The sequence below is a fragment of the Apium graveolens genome, chromosome 2 (assembly GCF_009905375.1).
Source record: "Apium graveolens cultivar Ventura chromosome 2, ASM990537v1, whole genome shotgun sequence".
Classification (NCBI taxonomy): domain Eukaryota; kingdom Viridiplantae; phylum Streptophyta; class Magnoliopsida; order Apiales; family Apiaceae; genus Apium; species Apium graveolens.
Window position 1 is genome coordinate 139,520,452 of NC_133648.1, and position 8,492 is coordinate 139,528,943.

The following is an 8,492-nucleotide window of genomic DNA, read 5'->3' on the forward strand; positions in this document are numbered from 1 at the left end:
TGTCGATAATCAAACTCACTTTTGATTATTCAAATAAAGATAGTACTTTCGTATAGGTATATCTTTGGTTATTTAATATTCATTTCAAGTATAAGTTTTAAAACTTCTACTTCAATTATTTTTATAAAGATTATTCTTTATGGAAATATTATTTAAATAATAATATTCAGATATTTTCTAATATATTGGGACTGATTTATTTTGTTAAATCAGCATCGCTCCAAACATTCTTAAAAATGTTTTGAGAGTCTTCAAAATGATTTTTAAAAGTTAGAGTGGATCCCAAAACTCATTTTTATATTTAAGATCCTCCTTTCGAAGGGGATTTAAATACTCGCTCAAAACCTGAGGGATCTGGCTCTGTGGTGTGTTTTATATTCGCAACAAGGTTGCTGTTTTGTTAAATGAATTGATTACTTACCCAACACTCGGGAAGTAAAATTCTTGGAACAAGTTAATCCATTAACAGGCATCGCCTGGGAAATATCGGTGAGTTCTCCTTTCCAACTAGATACGACTTCTTGGTGGAGCCGTATCAACAAGTTTCTACTTGGGGAAAGGGGGAACGAGCTTTATGTTTCAGAGTCATGGATTTCATCTGAACTAGGAGTGGCGTAAGTGGTCGAGTGGCACCGGCCCAGCCTTATTATATTGGCCCAAATGGCCTGGAAGTTCCGCTAAGGCGGTCCATTCCTTAGGAGTTCAGTATTCGGTTGACAAGTAAATCCGACAGGTTCTCCTCTACATGTAGAAAATGGTGGGGTTGCACTACTACGACTGATCATCGTAAGTGGTCTTCCTGGCGCGGCAAACTCCCGTAATGAGTTCATCATCCAATTGGATATTTCTGCAACACTACCCAGAGCACTTCGATAGAAAGGCTACGGTTGGGCGATTGTTGAGTGTTGGCAGGGTCAAGTTTTCAAAATGATGTTTGCATCAAATGAAGTATCTCATAACTTCATTTTATTTTGATGATATTTTAAAGGTTGAATCTATTCAAGTATTATCTTGTAGTCTCATCTATGTGATGAACTTTTGAACTAATTATAACTTGAACGGTGGTAGTTCAAGTAGTATTTGGAAAAGATATAAGTATATTGGAGTATCTTGTAACTTCATCTTTTAAACTTATATCTAGTAAATGATTATCTTATGCATGACAAAGATTTTCAGAAAAATGTTGAGACAAGGTTAGATATATGAGATCACCTTGCAACGGTATTTTTATACAGTTATACACTGGAACTCTGTGTGTATTATGCATGGAAGAGGACTTCCAATATTTTGAAAAGTATATATATATATATACTGAATATTTTGCGACTTCATCGCATTAAGATATCAACTTGGTTCATTTCTTCTTAACCAAGACTTTCTTGAGTACTATGAGAATGCTCATATATTGTAAGTTATTATAAATATTATTTTGGTGGGCTTGCTGCTCACCCTTGCTTTCTTCATTCATCACACAACATCAGATAGGCAAGATGAACAGGACCAAGCTCCCAATTCGCGAGCGGATAGGAAACGTTCTGCAGTTTCCTATAGGCGTTGATGTCGCTGTAGCTGAGGTAGGAACTACCAATAGGCTAGGCTTTCAACTTTTGATGTATCAGATTATGTATATTTATGAATTGTAATAATGGCAAAGAAATGTAAATTTATTCAGAAAACCTTTTAGGGTGTATTGGCAGATAATTGTGGAATAAAATGACTTGTGATTATTTTTTGGATGTTCATCTCTGAGACTATAACGTGTGGTGTGTGTGTTTATTGTGGGGTCACAGTATAGAGTAGTTGATTAATTATTAAGATTGGGTGTTATTAAGGGAAATGGAACTCGTGACAACCCGGATCCCCGACCCCGGATTTGGGGGTGTTATAATTATGATAACAGAAAAGTAACTAGTAGAATTAATGGAAAGCAAGAGTCGATCAAGATTGACAAAGAAGCGAAGGTTATGACAAGAAGGAAAAACGAGGAGTGGAAACTTATCTTGTAACAGGGAGAATTAATGTCATATTGAACTTAAGAGAATATTGACCATGATTAAATAAGAAAAAGAACGCTGGTAGCTGAGCAAGAGAATACTCAACACGCCAGAGGATTAAGGTAGAAGATCGAAGAATTAGTGGACAAAATGAAACCAGCAAAGATTTTAATAAGTGCAAGGATTTATTTCGGTAACTTTGGAGTAAGGATTACCAAGGACCCAGTCGGTCCATGGTACTATTTGGGGTTATAATTTATAGGTTAAATAAGCCTTCTTATCATCGTATCATAAACGTGAGATCTTCTCTTGACAATTTGTTATGAAGACAAAAGAAACGATTAGCGACAAAGAACCCCAATAGTGTTTGTACCAAATAAGAACCCAAGGTTGATTCCATAATTAGATTAATTCTAGATATTTTATGGATAAGATCGAGCGTGCACTGTTTAAGGAATACGGATCGACAGGTAGAGTGAGGAAAACTATCGTCAACCGGAAGTTTTGTGTAGTGCACTTTTTATGCAAACATAAGAAAGAGACACCGATACCCTGACGATGGGACGCAGTGGAAAGTTGAAGAATGTGAGGCAGAAGCATAATGAAGGACAGAGAAGGTCATCAAAACCCTTAGAAGCGACTGATGGCAACTCCCAATGCATGTGAATACGTCCAAGATGCTAGAGAGGACACGAAATACGACAATGATAAAGATGCGTCATATTAAGCATAGTATGTTGGAATCGTTTGACGCAGGTCGACCAACAGTGGAAACTAATTCAAAGGTCATCGAACGTTCAATATTCTAAAGCGCATCGATCAGACATGCAAGATGGTGCTTCCTTCAAAACGGTGACGAGACCATGAGGTGTTTTACATGTCTATAAGAAGAGGTGTTAAAACTGATGCTAAGTGTGTGATAAAAGACAAGTGCATTGAAATATGATCAGATTTTGGTATATAGATCAATCGACAGAGAGTGTATATCCGAATAGGTAAAAACTAAGAACGAAGCATTAAGCATGAGTAACAGTGCTGTAGAGGAACCAAAGAGTGAAAGAACCATTCAAACAATAAAGGACACGCTAATAGTCCGTGCTATGGATTTTAGAGGAAGTTGGAATGACTAGCTTTAGTTATTAAAGTTAGGGACGATAACGAATTTCATGCAAACATGAAAATATATCTTTACGAAGCATTGTACGGGAGAAGGAGTTGTTCTTCCTTGTGTTAAAAAAAATAGGTTGGCAAATGAAGAATACTTGGACCAAGTTGATTCAACAGATCAAAGGAACTAGAGATCTTATCAAGCTAGGCTTGTCGGTGGCAGCCCAAGATAGACAAAAAGAAATATGCTAAGAATACGAAGTAGGAGATCTAGTATTGTGGAAGGTGGTTCCCTGGAAGGGAGTGATGCGAATCGGAAGAATAGGAAAGCTGAGTCTAAGGATTATTAGATCGTTTGAGATCTTAAGAAGAATAGAGAACCTGGATTACGAGTTATCACTAACCCAAACCCTTGACAAGTTCATAACGTATTCCACGTATCTGTGATAAGGAATTAAAACAGCGACTTCAGACGTATGATCGAATTTGAGCAGATAAACTTCAGCCAGACTTAATTTATGAGGAACAACCGATATAGATCATAGATCGCAAGAAGCAAATGCTCCAAGGCCAAGTGGTCGAGTGCATGAGAGTTTATTGAAAAGATTGATATATTAAAGAGTCGACATGGGAGCTAGAAAGCACATGCAAGAAAAGTACCCCCATCTATTTTTGGACTGATTCCGGGACGGAATCCTTTTAAAGGGGGAGGCTGTAAGAACCCTAAATTTTGTAATATTTTAAAACTTCAGTGAATAATAATTGGATGTGATTATGCAAAAATTTTGAGTTCACCATAAATGAATAGTGGAATCTTGAGAATCCGAGAACGTATTATGGTTAACGAGCAAAATAAGTGAATGCAAAAGTCGTCGAAATTCGAAGATTCCCACTTATACTACGTGTTTTAGAATCCGTAAAGAATGGTGTAGAACCGGGAATACTACGTTAAATAAACATCTCATCAAGATGTTATTAAGTTCAAGAGAAAGTAATGGAAGTGATTAAAGGATTATAGACGATAAAAGAAATCCTTGTGAAACGAAACATTCTACGGGAAAACTATCGGAATAAAATGACAAGTGCATGAACAATAATTAAATGAGGAAGTAATTGGAAGCCATGCAAGTTGTCCATGCATAATCCTACACCCAACTAGTAGTTAGAAGTGTAACTAGTAGTTAGTCAATCAAACTAGAATAGTGTTTGAATAGTAAAGGGGGAGACAAGGAGTACATGCACCATACCTCCATATTTCTCTCATTCAACACACAATCACAAGCCATACTTCTATTATTTCCTGTCCAAGTGTAGCTCTTATACATATATCCACATATGTATACTTATAACCTAACACAATTTCAAGAGCCAAGCAAAAGAAAGCCATTCTCTCCATCCTTCTCCATTTTCGAATTTCCAAGAACCCCCAAGAAATAAAAATTCATAACTTAAGATATACCCACTCAAATATCATGAAATTTTAACCGTAGCTGATCCATATCATAGGTAAGCTTCATACCAAATTTCAGACTTAAATAATTTGTTTTCAATTTTATAAAAATGTTTGAAGGAGATTCTAAATAGTAACTCCGAATTTTACTAACTCATTTTCTTGATTTCTCTTGTTAGTCTTGTTAGTGTAGGTGCCCTAGAGGCAATACATTATTCTTTTATAATCTTTATATCAGTTGATCATTCAATAAATGTATTTATTATGACCTTAATTACTGCGATATTTTGTTAGCATAATAAATATCCTTAGAATCATGATACAAATTGTATAGTTTAAGTACATGACTTGAACTTGAGATTATATAATATATCATATTCTTAAAAGTCCCAAGTCGAGTATTATTATATAGGACAATAATAATACATAGATAGACTAGTATGTTGTTTGACAAGATAACCACATCTCATTGGTTATAAGTATAGGGATACTAAAGTCAATACATAGGTACATGTGAGAGTACATGGTACTGGACAGACCCACAGTGAGATTCTTCGTGTTTAATAAAGTCATAAGAAAGACTCACAGTGATAATGGTGTAACGATCCTTTGACTTGAAATCATTATATTTCTTTACGAGGATTAATATACTTTGACTATATTAAAAGTTACTTTTGATCGGGTGATGATAAAAGTGGACATCGGGTATATCATGAGTCGTATGAGAAATATGAATGATAGATAAATGATTTAACCCTCCTATAATTAGGAGAGATATTATTGGCCTCTTGATTGAGTGAGATTATAAAAGCATGACCATGCTCAAATAATGATTTGTCTCGATAATCTACTAATGGATCAAGTAAACCCGGATTAAATGTGGAAGAGGATGACTAAATACATGCCTCGAGTTTAAACTATAATATGTATGGTTAAAGGGATTATATTACACGAAAAACATTAATCACGAAAGGTTTCATCTAATCACGATTTAATTATGGTTTAATTGGGTAACAATGATGTATTACTAGATACCGCTCATTGTTTATAATTTTATTAGAGAATAAAATTATTGCCAATTAAATAATAGCCTATAGGGTCGCACAAATAGAGCACTTAATGGAATAGTTAATTTAAATTATGGATTTAAATTAATTGATGATTATTTGAATTTTATTATAATTAAGTAAGACTTAATTGAGATAATATAAATTCGAATTAAAAGGAATGTTTTTGCCCATAATAATTAAGTATGACTTAGTTATTAATTAAATAATAGAAATTCGTTTTTATTATTTAATCCAATACCTACTAGGGTTGGGCTTTGTTGTTATGGGCCTTTTTAATCAACCATTATAAATACATAATGATAGGTTAAAGAGGCTTGTACGTTTTTGAGAAAACCCTAGCAGCAAAGAGAGGTAGAGGCAATTCAGATCGTCAAGAAGGAGGCTAGTACATCCATTCCGTAGTCAAGTTCGTGAGACGTTCTTGAAGGTGCTCGTGTGGATACCATAGAGGTGTTTCTCCGAGAGGTAGACACAAAGCGTGATAGCTAGGATCTCCATTGAGTTCGTGAAAGTTAAGCTCTTGAAAGGTATGATTCGTTATCTCCATAATCTGCCCATAATTATACATGGATCCTGTTTTTGGGTTTCGAAATTTTTGTTTTATTTACGTTTATCCGCCGCGTTTTATGCCTTCGGAACCCTTCAATGGTATTAGAGCTACGTGTATAAGGGGCTGATTTGGTTACGTGTTTACTGTATTTTTACGAGTATGCATGTGTGATGAGTCTGCCATGATAACAGTTATGTTATATGAGTCTGCCATGATAACAGTTATGTTATATGAATGATATGATGAATGTGTTAATGATCTATATGATGATACTAGTATGTTTAAGATCTGTCATAACTCATATGTATGCGATCTCTTAAAATATGTATACTGATACATGTTTTTGGTAACTAGGATATGGATCGTGTGTATACTGATACATGCTTCTGGAATAATATTCTGATACATGTTTTGCTAGTATTCTGATACTTGATTTTGCAAAAATTTCCGCCATCGGGGGGCTCGCTGCCCCCCCCCCCCGGAACCCCCCCAGCGATCTCACCACGGAGGTCGATCCTCGTGCTTAGGGTTTTGTTTTTAATTTGTGCTTATGACATATGCTTTACTTATTTATTATTCTTGATTGGATCATGATAAGTGATAAATAGTATGTCATCTTTATATGATCTATCATGTTCTTTAATGGTTACTTGAGCATGGTGCATAGTTATGGCCTTAAGACCTTAGTTATAATGGTTTATTCTTTTGGTTTGTAATAAATACGACTTGCATGTCGTTTTCTATTTGTAGTTGTTTTATCTCGAATGTAACTCGAGTTCTTTTGTAAGTTCATTAGTATAATTCTTAATGTAACATCCAAGAAGGAGAAGGGAAAGAGGAGGCATCCTATGGAGGCCAAGGAGACAATGGAAGCAATAGAGAAGATATATGTAATAGTTATTTTTACACCATAGACTGACCTTGATCTTTTCATTAGCCTGAAAAGATCACATAGGATTGGGCCATAAGTATTGCACGTTTACTTTATGCACTTTTCATATGATGTATAAATAGTATGTGTAGAGTAGAAAATGCATGTTTTAATTAGATTAATGATGCATGTATGTATTAGATACATCACCCATGCCATGCATTTAAACAAGATAAAATCTGTAACGACTCAAGATTTAAAATTAACAAACGATCATGAGATTCTCTTGTTTGTGAAACACTGAATAAAATATGAATTTTCTTTATTTCTGACATGGGGCGATTTTGTCAACAACGGGTTCATAGAACTTGTAAGGCTGTGGGTTTTAAGCGAGACCGATGTGACTCCTCCACTACTTGGAAATCAAACCATTGACGAGTATTGATTTGAAGTATTTTATTCAAGGAAAAATTAGGAATCTCTGTATGATGGGATCATGATCGTTCTAAATTAAAAATCCCTAAGTAAAAATATTAAGTTTTAATCAGATATTTTCCAATGAATGAACACTCATTAAATCCTAGATCGATAAGGGGAAGGGCTGTCAGTGGCAGGGGACTCCTATCTATCGTGGTGAAATGCGACGGATATAAACGGTTATATTCGGACATTGTATCATTGGGTCTAACTTAACTGAGTCATCATAATAAGGTGAATATAAACGGTTATATTCAACTATTATGAACTTAGAAGCATAGAGTTTGGTTAAGAATCTATTAGATAGATAAGATCAATTGTTGTTCACCAAATTATCAAAAAATTATATATGATATAATTGACAACTGTTGTCTACCTAAATAATCATGTTTTAAGGATACTAGTGGTTGACTTAGAACATGACAAAATATGGATCTTGGCTCACTAGAAAGATTTATGGGATATACTTTCCGAATTAATAGTTAGGGCTATTAATTTGATAAAAAAAAATAGTGGGAGATATATTATGAATATATCATAATCATATGAACATAAAATTTTAACTCAGATATTCTAATGTTTATTTTGAGCTTTTATTATTGTAGATACTGAGTAATGGCAAACAACATAAACACATTATCCGTACGTTCAGTCCTTGAGAAGGACAAGCTGACAGGAGGAAACAACTTCCTAGACTGGTAGTGGAATTTGAGGATTGTCCTCAGGCAGGAGTGCAAGCTTCATGTCATTGATATTCCTCCTCCAGGCCCCCTTCCTGAGGGTGCTACTGTTGATGAACGAGCAGCACGCACAAGGGATGAGAATGATGCAAATGATGTTGCATGTCTTATGTTGGCAACTATGAGTGCTGAGCTTCAAAGACAGCATGTGCATATGGATGCATATACTATCAATGAGCACTTGCAAAGCATGTTTGCAAGCCAAACTTGTCAAGAAAGGCTCAACATGAGTA